At 35.3% G+C, this 16,023-nt stretch overlaps 1 protein-coding gene across 13 annotated transcripts in view; it reads left to right on the top strand.

The window, feature by feature from the left end:
* Positions 1 to 16,023, top strand: part of RNF152 (ring finger protein 152) — a 122,015-nt gene that overhangs the window by 88,796 nt on the left and 17,196 nt on the right. For 2 of the 13 annotated variants that reach the window (XM_074202556.1, XM_074202562.1), the window contains exon 1: positions 1 to 14,531. This exon is cut by the window's left edge and continues 12,927 nt beyond it. The exons of 10 other annotated variants lie outside the window; for them this stretch is intronic. The gene's annotated coding sequence lies outside the window, so the exon portion shown is untranslated. One more of the 13 variants, XR_012471770.1, reaches the window with a different exon arrangement.

Raw genomic sequence — 16,023 nt, 5'->3', positions numbered from 1 at the left:
TCAGGAACCTCGATTATGGCAGTTTACTTTTTGCCAAACAACAAACAGATTATAACAAAAACTATTACTTCGATTAAATAATACTAGCTAAAATATCAGTATATCTTATTAAAATATTTATTTTTAATATTTAACAAAATTTGGGTTCAAACTTTTCTCTCTCTAGCCTCTCCCCCCACCCACTGAGGAGGAAAACTATACAATCTCTGTTATTCATATGAAATCATGTAAGGCATATTTACATAATAGTCATGATGTAAAAAAAGGTTAGAAAAATAAAGTGGAAAAATATGCTTCATTCTGAACTTGTAGTTCATTGACTTTTTCTCTGGAGGTCTTGAGATTCACCTTAAGACTGAAACAGTTTTCATCATGTCTTTTGGACTTGTCTTGGATCATTGTGTTGCTGTAAAAAGCTATGTTTCACAGTTGATCTTTGTTAAATATTGCTGTTAGGGTTCTTCTTGCTTTACTTTTATATCGATTCATATATGTTTTTCTTTTTTTCTTTTCAAAAATTTTTTGCTTATTTAAGGCAATGGAATTAAGTGACTTGCTGAAGGTCACACAGCTAGGCAATTATTAAGTGTCTGAGGCTGCATTTGAACTCAGGTCCTCCTGACTACAGGGCTGGTACTCTATCCACTGTGCCACCTAGATGCTCCATTTCATATCTCACACATAAATATATCTTAAAGGTTTGTAAAACACTTTACACATATTATTCCCTGTGCTATTCTTGTCCCCATCTTTGCAAAGGAAGAGTTGAGACACAGAGAGGTTAATTGACTTGCCCAGAGCCCAAAGTATCTGAAGCAGAATTCAAACTCAGACCTTCCTGAATTTAAATCTACATCCCCTTTCCCCACTTGTGTTGCTTCTAAATGGAGCAATATAAATAAAGCAATATTATGACATTACCCCCATATAAAACACATTTTTTCCCACAAATACAAATTTAGTGGGTAAAAGTTTAGCTTTGAAGGAATCATGTTGGAGATATCTGCATGCAAAGGGATGTCCATTTAAAGAATAGGACCAAAGAAAATGTACTAAGAGGAAACTCATAACTGATCCACAAAATTATCAATGTATTCTGTTGTTGCCATCAGACTTTTGTTTGTTTGTTGGATCTATTCTTTACCATGTAGTGCTCTCTGTTTCTTTGTCCAGTTGTCAACTTTTTTTGGTTACTTCCTAACTCAGATGGTTCTAACTAGGGATGCTGATGAAATAACCCTTTCACTTTCTCTTTTAGCCACCTCTGGAATCCCCTGGGGATGGGATGGGGGGGTGATTAATAAGCCTCTGCCTCACAGAGCAAAGTCTACTTCTTTGTCTTTCCTGTCAACCACCACCTCCTCTGCTTTTTCACTGTATCTAAGGAGAATTGTTTTCAAAGTCATCTGAAATTCAGTGCTCTCTCAATCTCCTGAAAGTGCTAAGCTTTAATAAGTCCTTTCCCTTGGAGGAATGGTAATTCTTTTAGCATTCTCAGTCAATAACTGTGAAGCTTGCTTCAGTCTTTTTTTTTTTCCTAGGTTTTTTGCAAGGCAATAGGGTTAAGTGGCTTGCCCAAGGCCACACAGCTAGGTAATTATTAAGTGTCTGAGGCCAAATTTGAACTCAGGTTTTCCTGACTCCAGGGCCAGTGCTCTGTCCACTGCACCACCTAGCCGCCCCCACTGCGCCACCTAGCTGTCCCATTGCTTCAGTGTTAATAGGATTTTCCTCTGGATGAGGAAGAGGTGATAAGGGCTTTGCGGAGGTGGCCCCACATGCCACTGGGAGATGCCAGGGTCTTATTACCAAACCAATCATTTCAGAGGAGTGATGTTAGGTGAATCTCAAGACTTCATTTATGAGACCCCCACAATAAGTGCTTAGACTCCCATCACTAATATGGTGTATGCATTTAAACACCCCTAAAGGCTACACCCTCTAAATAAGGGGTGGGGAATCTTTTTTTTAAGGACCCTTTGAATATTTATAATATCATTTGCTTGCTATGTTGGTCAAACATTTAATTAATTCATCCCTAAAAACCTCTTAGGCTTATTGAATTTCTAGTCCTTCTTGCAGTTGCCATGGCAGCACCAGACCAAATAGTCCATGGGGGATGGATATGCCCTGCCCATGCACTAAAGTTTAGCTGGCTAAAATCATATATAATTGATATTAAACATAGAGATGTGTAATGGTAATGTGGGATGTAGACAATATATATAATGATAAAAGATTATGATCAAATAGAAGAAGTTCAGCATTCATAAACATGGAAGTAAAACCTTTATAGGTGATGGCAAGATCAAGGATATCTCTTGGTGGAGCCAAAGTAGAGTGGAGGAAATTTTAGTAATTGAATAGATGGAAGAACTAGAATTGAGGAAGTTAAGGTATTTTGGGGAATATCATGATACATGTCTAAGTCCCTTATTGTGAGACATGAAATAGGATAGAGAGAGAAACTGTGAGCTAGTTTCACTCATTGAGAATAATGACTAGGAGACTAAGCCCTTGTGGAATGAATGAAGAAACCTTGCCAGGTACTCAGCCTAAATATAACCTTCTCAGTAGTATTAAGGATCTGTTGGCGGGCATTGTATAATCCAGCCATCTGTGGAACTTTAGGAAAGTCACCTTCCTTTGCCAGATTTATAACTACATTGCCGAGAACAGTTATATTCCACATCCTTCCATAACCCCTGTCCAAGTCTAATGGGAGAGACAATATATGAATAGCTATGTACAGTCAAGTTATTTCAAGAATAAAGAGGACATAATCAACTGAGGGAAAGCACTTGAACCAAGAGGGATTGGGAAATGGTACAGTAGAAGGTGGAATTTTAACTGTGACTTGAAGGAAGCCAAAGAAGCTAGGAGGCAAAGAAAGCTTCCTTTATCTTATTCCTTTGCTGGGTGATTATTCACATTCCTGTAGCTTAAATATAGGCATATTCCATCTCTATTCTAGGCTTTCATTAATTCTTTCTCTATACCCTCTTATTGGTAACTTTTTTAGCTCTTATGGATTCAGTGATCTGAAGAGATAACTCCCAAACCTACACACACACACAGACACACACACAGACACACACACAGACACACACACACACACACACACACACACACACACACACACACACACACACCTTGTCTCTCTAAAGTTCTGCATCATCAGTTACCTATTAGACAATGCAAATGGAATGTCCCATAAACTCAACATCTCTGAGGTATAATTAATTATCTTTCTCTCTAATCCTATTCAATTTACGAACTTCCACATTTCTATTGAGGGTTCAACTATTCTTCTCCTTCTCTTTGTCTGCAACTTTAGTGTCTCTCTCTTTCACTCTTTTTGTCCCTTATCTCACATATTCAATCAATTGCCATTTTTCTAGTTCCCATGTGCAGTTATCCCTGTTTTACTACTCACACAATTACAACCTTAAGTCAGACCCTTATCACTTCTTTTCTGGACTATTGCAATAGTCTCCTAATTGATTTTCCAGTCTTGTCTTTCCTCACTCCTGAATCCAATGCTATCTTCAGTCATCCTAACTGATATCTTACCACTGGATCCCAATGACTCAGGAGGAGAAAGTGAGGCTGATGATTTTGCACAGCCTCACCTCACATAAACCCAATACCTCCCTGATGTCATGATGTCATGTCTAGAACAAAGGCTAAATAACAATTTATGTGAGTAATTGAAGTTAAAATTTATCGGCCTTCCTTCCTGCTTTTTTCCTTCCTCTTTCCTTCCTCCTTCCTTCCTCCTGCTCTCCCCTCCAATCCCTATCCCTCCTCTCTCTTCCCCTCCCCTCCCTTTCCATTCCCTTCTCTTCCCTTCCTTCCATATAATATGGCAACTCACCTTTCTTTACTTCTGCTCTGCCCAAAGAGATGTAAATTTTGAACACTGAAACCTAGCAAAATATCTTTGGGATTGTCACCTACATTTCTTTCTTTCAAGGATTATGCCTTGAGCCCAAATTACTCTGGCTCTCTTTGGCTGACCAACTATATGTCCTGATCATTCTCCACTAGGTCATCATTTCAACCCTTTTGGCTCAGTGTGAATGTAAATAGCAATTATTTCTGTTTTGACCAGAGACCCTGAGGGTCTTCCCCTCCTGTATTGACCCTTCTGGAGACGATGCCTAGGAAGAACTAATTTTCTCTCCCAGCATTCCTTGTTTCCATGTAATCTTTTCTTTGCCTGTTTTCACCTCATATGTGTGTGCCTTTCCACACATTTCTATATCTTGCTCTGAGAACTGTAATCAGATCACCACTACCATTGCCTCCATTTCTTTTGTTTTTAGTTTTAAGGATTTTTTTTGCTAGGCAATGGGGTTAAGAAGCTTGCCCAAGGTCACACAGCTATGTAATTATTAAGTGACTGAGGTCAAATTTAAACTCAGGTCTTCCTGACTCCAGGACCTATGCTTTATCCACCGCGTCATCTAGCTACCCCACTACCATTGCCTCTGGAAAGGGTATGCCAATTAACTGTCTTTTTGTTCCACCTCCATTTTTGATAACATGAATTAGAATATTAAAAATTTATAGGGGACTGTTCAATTTACCCTGCAGGTGAGGAGAAGGATAATTAGTAATACAAAATTGGTACATGATGGTGAATGAAGACTTCACTATCTTTGTGCATTCCTGGATGACAACAATCTTTCTAGGCAATTATTTTTCTATCTGCTAGTCAATCAACACACATTCATTTGTTAAGTACTAAATAATGGGAATATAAAAAGAAGAAAATGACATTCTCTGCTATCAAGTAGTTTACAATCTAATTGGAGATGATGATGTTTTATCCTTCATTCTTGAAGAAGACCATGACATTAGGGAAGTGAGGACAAGATACAATAAGCAAAATAAGATGTGTAAGCAAACTTATACAGGATAAAAAAGGAAGTAATTGAAAGGAAAGAGACTAGAATTAGGAGGGATTGGGGAAAGGCTTCCTGAAGAAGACAAGATTTTATTTGAGATTTAAAGGAAACCAGGGAAGTCAATAGCTGGAGATGAAAAGGCAGAGAGTTTGAGGTATGGAGGATAACCAGAAAAAATGTCCATAGCTGAGAGATATGGGTTTCTTGATCATGGAATTTTTTTTTCAGGGTATCAATGGTTTAACTTTTTCTAAATGTATCACCAGAGCTTGAGTGAGTGCTTGGCATATTGTAAATGCTTCAGAAGATGCTTTTCTTTCATTTATTCACTCATTACCCTGAATCAGTTTGAGTCCTTGAAAGCCCATATCAATACCAAAATAGTCAAAGTGGACAAGTGCTCTTTTGAGAAAAGGAATAGTTTTGGCAAGACACCTAATAGACTGGAAGGAGTTGTTTGTCCTTCATTTTTGAAGAAGATGGCATCAGGGTAGAGATGCCATGACATGCATAAGTCACCAGCCTTACTTTCTTCTCCAGAGTCTTCTGGGTCCAATGGACAGATATGAATCAGGATGACTAGATATTGTCCTGGATACAAGGCAATCAAGGTTAAATGACTTGCTCAAGTACACACAGATAGCAATGTCTGAAACTGGATTTGAACTTCATTCCTCTTTATCCCAGGGCCAGCATTCTATGTACTACACTACCCAGCTACATGAGAGTAAGAAGCCTATAGGGGGGAAAAAATTAATGAGACTAGTTAGTGAGCTCTTGAGGGCAGCCAGTGCCTGGCTCATAGTAGGTGCCTAAGAAGTGTTTGATTGATTAATTGATATATACACACATGGTAGAAGCTGTATTGAATTGAGGGACTCCCGCCTTTATGAAAGAGCAACTGGTATTTCTCCTTTTCACTGGGTCTTAGTTCCTCCTCACTCAACCCAGACTGTCAATTGGGTTCAGTTGGCAAAATAGTTTCATAAGTTTAAAATAGTTTAAAATCCCACATACTACACAATACTAGTACATACCAGTTGTGAAGTAGCAACTGAGATTTCATTTTCTATGTGTATTTGTGTGTATATCATATCTCTCCAAATATTGACTCATCATTATTATAATTACATTCATAATAAACATTCTAAATAGAAATTTATTTAGCTTGACAAGAATCTCCTTTTAAATATGCAAATACAGGGTTAAATGAGGGTTAAATTGTCTCTTTTACACCTCAGTACAAATTAGTCTAATAAAGGGGTTTCCTCTTAATCCTCAGCTGAGCATTTGGATGGAAGGATTTTGAGTTCTGATTGGAATGTGAAGGAAGGTGGGTATATACTTTTGGATCATGGGACTATATGATTAAGGTATCTAGGGAAGCTTGAGGATATAGAGGAATCCCAAATGATAGTATATCTCTGAAGTAGGACAAAGATCAATAAAGGGAAGTATAAGTATTCCAGAGAAAAATGTCATATTTGGAAGTATTCAACAAAAGGAGCGAAAAATAACTTCTTCCACTTTTCTCTGGCATGACATGTTTTCCTCTTTCCAGTAATCAAAACTTAAATTGATACTCAAGGTTATGAGTTGGCTTCCCATTAGAGGACCAGTCTTTAATGTTGAAGAATTAGAGTTAAGTTTGACTGATACAAACTAATGGACAGCTTTCATCATCTTCCTGTTCTCCTCTAGATGTGATTTATGTTGTTTGTGAAATGTGGAACAGCATAAGCCACAATTCCACACAAGCAACACACAAATATAAAAGCACCCTAATCACCACAGAGATGACAGACAAGGCAAGGAGAGATATAGCATCAAACTGTGAGGGCAATGGACTTCTTCACTTTTTTTCCAGATTGAATTAGTTTCTCTCCTGCACACCAATTCATCCTCATTCTCATATTTACTACTACCTCTAAGCTTCTACAATCTAAAGTATGCCATTCCATTTCTCACTATCTGGCTCCCTTAAATGCCTGCACAGGATTTCCAGTGATGACTCTCAATATGGCTTCTTGTAAGTCATAAATGACTCTAGGACAGTGCAAAGCATTGTTTATTCTTTAGAAGCCATGTGCCTCTATTCTTCCTACACAATGAAAAAAAACAAACAAAAAATATAGTTTTAGTATACTTTTGGACTGTTGGGTACCTATCATCATTTCCTTGAGAAAATAAATTCCAAATTCTACAACTGTGGTTTTTTTTAGAAAGAATTTTTGAAGCTCCAAATCATTTTTGAGTTGGGGCTTGGCTTTTGTAAGCAATTTAACACAAGTGACAATATGCAAACATAAACAATGAAAATAGCTGAGCAAAGATAAACACATGAATTGAGTTTTCAGCTGGGGATACTAGTATGATTTGGAAATGACCTTCCTGATGATTAAAAAATACATATTATGGTACCCACAGGGTTCAGGTTTTGTAGGACACAATAAAGAATAGATAGATGCTGACTAGGGGCAATCAGTCATTCATTAGGAACAGGTGTTCTGCAGAATCCCACAAGTAATGATTTGTAGACTTTTCCCCTTTTATTTAGATGTTTTTGCCTTGATATTTTATTTCAGTATGTTTTAAAAAAAACTTTAATTCATTTAACAATCGCTAATGATTTCTCCTAAGTGTTAAAAAGAAAGCCACTACATTGGCAATTTTGAAAAATGTTGACAGAATTAGTATTTAACTGAGTATCTACTATATGCATAGCAATTTAAAAGTGTTTCTAATTATATTGTATCTATTTCTGGTTATCACATCATCATCTAGAATTAACTTCTTAACTTATTTTGTTTTATAATTTATTTTTAAACATCACCTGTATCTTAGTTCTGGCTAAATGTCATTATGAAAACCAAAATGAATCTCTCAGTTATCTCATACTCTAGAACCATTTCATGTATTCACTGTGAATCTAGCCTTTTATCTCTTGACTCCCTCAAGGCCATTCTCTCCCTTTTGCCTCAACTGAGGAGGTGTTACCTCTAACAACATTCCTTCCCTACATCTCCTCCAGCAAGAAGTAATTGGTAACTCTGTTTTTGAATCATCCAGGGTGCTTTATTTGACCTTTCCAATTCGCTGAGTCATTTCTATCATATATTATAGTAATTTTTTGTATGTCTTTCACCCTACCTTTGAATCCAGTGGTTATCTTTTTAAAAATAATATTTGGATCCCTAGAACCTATTAATAACTTGTATCTAGTATATACAAATTAAGTGCTTGCTATTTTGAATTTAATAGACCTTAATCAACATATATCAGAAATGGTTTAAAGCTAAGAGCTGGGTTCAAGTTTGCAAAATGTGTTTGTGTTCATTCTGATTCTGGGTTACTTTCTTCCAAATATCAGTTTAAAAACAATGATCTTTAAGCTTTTCTAATTTTAGAATACCTAGTTGTTAACTAGTTAATTCTAGTATATTTAGGTGCGTTGAACTTTGGGAATATTTAAGAATTGACAGAAAAATTCAGTTGGAGGTTTTTCAAGCTCTTATTTTCTTCCTTGGGGACACAAAAGTTAAGATCCAATTAAATATTAAACACTTAACAAGGTATTCAGGAAAGTGAAGACAAGAATAAGTATGTAAATAGAAAGAGTGCTAAACATAAAATTACTTTGAAGGATTTTGTAATATACAACAAAAAATTAAATAATAACATGAAGGCTGTTCTTCTTAACTAAACTTTGTACTATAGCCATAACCTAGTAGAGTGTTCTTTTTTCAGACATCGTCCTGAACACTATAATGTCCAAATTTCAATGGATCTCATAAGTATTTTGAATTGTGTCTGGCCAGCATGAAATTTAGTGAGATTATTGGTGCATTATGCTTCTATTAAAATGGGTGAAAACTATATTATCTTTTTCAGGTGGCCCCAGAGATAAAGCAATTATAATGTTCTAGGTACTCTGCTAATCACTAGGAATACCCAATGGAGGAATACAATACCTAAAATGCATATGGAAAGGGGGAGAGGTACCTATCTAAGATGGAAAAGCAATCTGGAGAGCCCTTAACTGAGCTGAGTTTGAAGTGAACATGGTTGGCACAGGTACTTGCTTAAATAGAGGTTTTGAAAGGGTATATTAAATTTTTTACTCATACAAAGTTTAGAATTTACTAAAAACTAGTTCACCTTCATTCTGGTTTTGGGTAGCTGATGTTTTGACTCATGTAAATCTTTACACTTCTCTCCAATATGTTTATCCTATTTGGCCCATCATTCCTGATCATTAAGATTTTTAAAAATCCAGATTCTGTCATCAAGTATATTAACTATAGTTTCCAGTTTTGTGTCTTCCAGAGATTTTCTAGAAAACTTTCCATCTTGTGTCTTCTTATGTTGATGAAAATATGGATCATAAGGAATTCTTTATTGAATGAACTTAATTAATTTGATATTCCTTAGGAACATCTGGTTTGAAATATCCAATAGGAAGTTGATGTCTGTGACTTGGAGCTTGAGAGAGAAACTAGGATTTGTCTATTTAAATCTGAGAGTTATCTACCCAAAGATTATAATTAAACCTATGGGAGATCATGAGGTCTCTAAGGGAAAGTGGTGAGAAGAGAAGTTGACTCAATACAGATCCTGGAATTCATCAACCTTTACAGACATGATATAGATGAAAAACCACCAAAGGAACCTGAGAAGGTGTGGTAAAATGGAGCTAAAATCCAGAGAAGAGATTATTCAGGTAGTTCACAGTGGCATGTTGCAGAGAGATCAAGAAGGATAAAGACTGAGAGAAGACCATTGGGATTTGGCAGTTGAGATCACTGATAATTTTGGAGAGGGCATTTTCAGTTGACTGATAATCAGAATATAGATTGTAAAAGGTTTGTAAAAAAGGGTGAAGAGATAGGCAATGAGGCTCTTGACTAGGATTTTGGAATTAAAAAGAGCTCTAACATGATAGCTTGAGATAGGGGAGAGAAGATAGAGGTGTGGGTGTATATGTGTGTGTGTGTGTGTGTGTGTGTGTGTGTGTGTGTGTGTGTGTGTGTGTGTGTGTTTGGGGGGTAATCTACTGTAGGAGATAGGAGATAATGGGATCATGGATACAAATAAAATAGTTTTGGTGGGGAGGACTACCTTTTCACTGGAGACTGGAGTACAAGAGGACTGAAAGGAGAATTTTGTATTGAAATATAGATTAAGAGGAAAAGAAAGCTCATGGTGAATGGCCTCTAATTTTTTCAAAACATGAAGTGAAATCCTCCACATGACAGGGAAGAAGACTTGAACAGGGAAAGTTTGGAACATCTGCTTAGGGAGGAATAATAGAGGAATAATTAGGGAAGGAGGAAAGGATTGCATTGAAGTACTGAAGGCCTGATGAAAATTAGAGGACCTTCTCAATCCAATAGGTTCATGACTTTGTCCCACACCTTGCAGTAGAGTAGTCTGAGCACAGTAGCTATAGGGTAAAAGTAATTCAGGTATTGATGTTAAAGCAATAGATAAGTGAGCAGGGAATTTGAGAATTGAGAACAATGTAATGTCAAGGCTGGGAAAAGGGAAAGTTAGATTAGGTCTGGAGCTGATGGTTTTGGAGAGTACTGAGAGACTAGAGGTTTTGGTGACACATAGGAATAGATTCAGGAGAACTGAGGCATTCAGGATAGATGGGATGGAAGTTAAGGTCAGATAAAGGAATTTAGAATCCTTGATTATAGGAAGTGCATCACTTGTCTGGTATCATGAATGGTTAAGGATGTTAACCAATTTACTGAGATGGAGTAAAAAGTCATTGGTGTTGAGATTGAGGAACCAAGAGACCAGGATGCCTGGGGGAACAGAAAAGAATATAAGAAAATCTCCTTAGGTAAAGACAGGGGTAGACTGAGATAGATAGAAATGAGAGAACAGAAAGTTATGACTAGTAATTGTTAACCATAATTTCCTTAAATTAAAAAATGAAAACAAAGTTAGTTTTATAAATAAAGTTTAATTCTCTAGGATCTTAACCAAAACCCATGGGTAGACGCCATTCTTGTGAATACCAACAACAAAACTAAATGAATAATATTTGTAGAATTTTAAGAAAGGATCATAAAATTTTGGCAGCCCACCAATCAGTTTATACATTTGTACATAAAGGTGTCATTGATTACTTTATGATTCTCTAGCCCATCCATAAGATATATTCTATGTCAGAACTGAAAAAGATACAATTAGCCCCAGGGCTGCTGCCTTCTGACATAATATTTTACGTTGTTATTAGATATGATATAGATATGTAAAAATTGAAAATTCTCCCTTTCCAAAATGTCATAAGTACAAGAATTTATTCAGTCTCTTATTTAGATAACCAAAGTAGGTTCCTGACTTCTCAGGATGGTCTTTAATTGATTATTTATACTGCTTTTGCAGTAAAACTTGCAGATGCAATTAGAGGAGGACTAAGTTGTTTCACATAGACAGAGCCTGCCTTCAGATTTATAACTAGACCTTGTGCAGCATGAAAGTGAACATTCCAGACTTACAAAACTCAATTAGGGCTGATAGGACAACTTTTGATCAGAAATATTTAATTCTAAATTAAAGTTTACCAGATTAGATGGAATACAGTAGTATTAAGAAAAATGAGGAGTAGGAAAGGTAGAAGCAAGTGACAGGAGCAGGATGGTCATGAAACTTCAGATGGAAACAGTTGGAGAAAGGGAGGTATGTGCTTAATAAACTATACTGTTAGGCTTTCTTTTTGGGGTTTTCCAGTACTGGCATTTTATTTTTTGACATTGCCTTCTAAGTTAAAAAAATCCCAGTCCTGAATCCAAATTCTGTCATTTACTTGCAGTCAGAAATGTTAATGGTAAGTAGAAATTCTGTTTATACAACAGATGAATATTGGGCATGCCTGGGCTAAAGTTAGATTGCCAAGAAAAGCAATGGGATTACTGCTGTTTACCCTGGAGAGGGAGATTCTCTTATGCAAAGTATGCAAATACTTTGTTTAATTTTGGTCCTGTGGAATATACTTTATACTTTGAATCTTACTGCTTATATGATCATATTGAGAGATGAACATATAACTAACACACACAAGTGAAATTTTTGAATATCATATTTTTCCTCTCTGGATCTTTGAACTTTTTTCGCCCCTTGGAAATTCTTTTTGATTCTCCCATTAATTTGCCAAGTCTTGTTGATTAAACTCTTGCTTCATATCTAAACTCTATCCTCTTTTCTTATCACACTTTTCAATGGTTTAAGGGCAAAAAAGAATGGATTTGGAGTCAGAAAATCAGGGTTTGATTTCCAAATTGCTTCATCTTTCTGGACCTCAAGTTCCTCTTTTATTAATTAGACTCATAGTTTCTCATTTATTCTAGTATCCCTCTCCACTCTAAATTCTACTAACCCTGAGTGATAATAGCTAACATTTATAAAGCTTAACAGATACTGTGTTTAAGCAGTTTACAAACCATTTACTCATTTGATCCTTTCTAAAATTCTGGGACATAAATACTATTATCATTCCCATTTTACAGATGAAGAAGAGGAGGCATCTTTTTTCAGGTCATTCTTTTTTCAGGCACTCATTTCTTCTCCATTAGTCTTTTGAAATGGTATCTCAAACTTCAAAGGCTTCCCATTACTTACTGAATGACATAATACTAGCCTAATACACAATCTCATCTGAATTTATCTTTCCAGAGTCAGAGTGTCATTTTGTGCTAAACTTGATTCTAGAAAACCTGCTTTCAAATCCTTCCTCTGACATTTACTAGCTCTGTGTCCATGGAAACTTTCAATCTTTGAACCTCAGTCTTATGATTTAGTAATAGGGAATGATAACATTTATAGTAGCTGCCTTAGAGAGTGTAAAACTCAAATGAGATAATGTTATTAAAATGCTTTACAAACTTTAAACCATTGTCTAAGCTTGTTATCTCATACTTTCCCTCTTCACATATTATACATTGTACATTCTAACCAAACTGGATTACTCCCTGAAACTCTTGTTCAACATGCCTAGAATGGACTTATAGTACACTCTTCTTCTGTGGAAATTTCTTCTTTCGAAACCCAACTTGGCATCTCCTTGAGCTCTAGGTGATACACATTTCTCTTTGCCAGGATCTCTTCTTTGTGTTTCCATTATTTTCTCTTATATTCCAGTTTCTTGGTGGCATGTCTTACCCCTCGAGGCTTTCTTGATAGCAGTGACTTGTTTCTTATCTGTCTTTTTTCCACATACACATTTTATTTGCTTAATAATTACTTGCTGAATGAATTGGAATTTTTATCATTTTAACATTTAGGCTAATGACCAGAGGGAGTGAAGCCATTTTTTTATTAGCTCTGTTCTTTATTAATTGTAATTCAGCATAGGAAAAAATCCCCCCAAATTCTTTGATCAAAGTAAGCATGGATAACTCAGACTTTCAGATTCTGAGTCTGTAGTGCAGAACATTGATCAATTGTCACACTAAATCCCTGCTCAGCTGTCTCCTCCTCCCTGATGATCTTCTTTTCTTGAAGAGTTCCAACAGGTGACTTTTTTAAAAACAGGTTAAGAAGTTCAATATAGAAAGATCTGCTTGAGGACTCAGACTTTTTCAAGATTGTAATCAAAAGAAATGAGAGAGAGGTAACATGGTATAGCATATGGATTGATAACCTTGATCCAAGTCAGGAAAACTTGAGTGCAAGTTTTGCCTTTAACATATACTGGTTGTGTGATCTGTAGGAAAGTAACTTTTAACTTCACAGTGCTCTAGGTAAGAGATACCAAACACAGTAGGTTGCACAAGAGTAAAAACTCTCCCAAGTACAGTCTAAGCCAGATAAAAATGAAATTGGAAAATATTTTTTCTATTTTCAAAAAGTATTTTCCCCAATTATATACAAAAACAATTTTTAACATTCTTTTTAAAAATTGAGTTTCAAATTCTTTCCTTTCCTCTCCTCCTTTACTGAAAAGGCAAACAATTTGTTATAGGTTATACACATGCAGGCATGCGAAACATAAATCCATTTTAGTTATGTTGTAATAGATAGACCAAAAAAATCCTATTGAGAAAAATTTAACAAAATAAATGAATAAAAAGGAAATAAATAAACATGTGTGGTTTTTCTAAATCAATATGTGGCCTACAGGGATCCTTATTATGGTTTAGTGAGTCAGTTTCTATTTGAGTTTGATTTCACTGCTTTAGGTAACTCTCAAAAGTAGGTGTGAATCTGTTTTATAGAAGGAGTTGTTTCCCCTAGGATTGCTATTATCATTGAAATCATAGACTGTCAAGTTTAGTGATGTCAGACTCAAATTAAAATAGATCCATGAAGGGCATATAATAACTCTGAAAACCACAAATTAACATTATCTGTATTCTTTTGATATGATAGTTCTCATACATAATAGTATTCTATCCATCATACTAGAAAAAAATGTTGTGAAGCTCTTATTTTTCCAGTAGCCATAAAAGATTTGTGATAATCCATGCAAATTCTCTTGATTTTCCCCCTCCTAACAAATTCCATAGATTTGCTTTAGGTGGCTGAATAAAAAAAATGGAATGAAACTAAAGTATCCCAGATTCAAATCAAGATAGGAAAGTTCAAAGTTATTTCTTCAATAAAAAGGTACGTTACATTCTCCTTTTTAATGACCTTAGTACAAGACTATAAACTTTATGAGACCAAACAGGGGCTATACATTATCTAAACACTGTGTACCAACCAGGATCTAGAAAAATATGCTGCACAAAAAAATCTTAATAAGCATTTGACAATTTAAAAAAAACCTTTTATATAGCTATTCACATCTAAAAATATGCTTTCCATTTCCTTGGCAGTTTAAAAACTATTTCTATTTTAAAATTTGATATAGATAATTCAGAAAATAATAATGTTTTTATTGTTTTACCTTTAAGACTAAATAGAAATGTGTGAAATCATTGAGAAGTGAACCTATTTCAAGTAGACAGGATCATTCAAAGACATTTGGATGAATATTTTTTTTTGGTTATATTGTAAGGAGAAGGGTAAGGGTCATTGAAACAAAATGTGATTTTGTTGATATTATTTTTTTCTGTTTGTTCATAAATTGGAAAAAGAACATTTCCCCATTTCTTCAGATCCTAAATGACTTTTCTATTGCCACACAGAGAGAAAATAATTCTACCTCTATAGAATAAGCTTCTTCTGATAAGGTTATGATTTTAATATTTTTTGGTCCATTTAGGTATTTAAATGACTCCTTCCAGTTAATCAATCAACAGATCTTTACCAAATGCTTACTAAGTGCTGTGCTAAACTCTGGCATTACAAATTCAAGCAAAAAGAAAGGCATTCCCTGTCCTTAAGGAACTTACATTCTCATGAGGATAGCAGCACATAAAAAGGAAATAAAAGGAGAATGGGAGAGTAGATGACTGACTGGTCACAGGAGCATATTAGAGAAATCCAGAGGAGGGAAATCTGGTGGGAAATGAAGAGATAGCATGACTGGTTCCCTCCTAATATGGAAGTTCTGAGAGGAATCCCTCACCCTTCAATCAGAGGGAGGAGAAGAAGATATGAATCTAGAGATCATTTAGCCCACAGGTTGATGGCACCAAAAAAGATTAGGAAGTGTTGGAATTCTGGGAAAGCTACATGAAGCCCCTTCTTAGAATAATGTCTTGAAATTAGCAAAGTAAAATTCATAGAATCATAAAAGAAACCAATTATATTGCATTTATTAAATGAATAGATTATATGGTTTTATCATTTAATAAATAAATTATATATAAATAAATTAAAATATTTATATTAATCAGTTATCAGAATATTTCTAAAAAAAATAACTCCTAGATGTTTTAACCCAGATTAAGAACCCCTGGATTAGTCTAATCACCAGTGTCATCCACACATTTTATAAATGAGGAGACTGACATTCAAGTGGATGAAGTATTTGTCAAGTTCTCAGAGGAGTAGCTGAGATTCCAAAAGAAGTTACTTTTTCTGAGAAAAGACTGCAGGAAAACATGAAGCAACATGGCAATTAGGGGCAAAGCAATGTAATTAGAGTTAGGAAAACCTGATTCTTTTTAGCTTTGTGAAATCTGTCTAATTCTTATTTTTCTTATCTATA

This window comes from Macrotis lagotis, chromosome X, assembly GCF_037893015.1.
Source record: "Macrotis lagotis isolate mMagLag1 chromosome X, bilby.v1.9.chrom.fasta, whole genome shotgun sequence".
NCBI lineage: Eukaryota > Metazoa > Chordata > Mammalia > Peramelemorphia > Peramelidae > Macrotis > Macrotis lagotis.
Note: the sequence above shows the minus strand (reverse complement) of the source record. Positions and strands in the feature narration are given on the sequence as shown.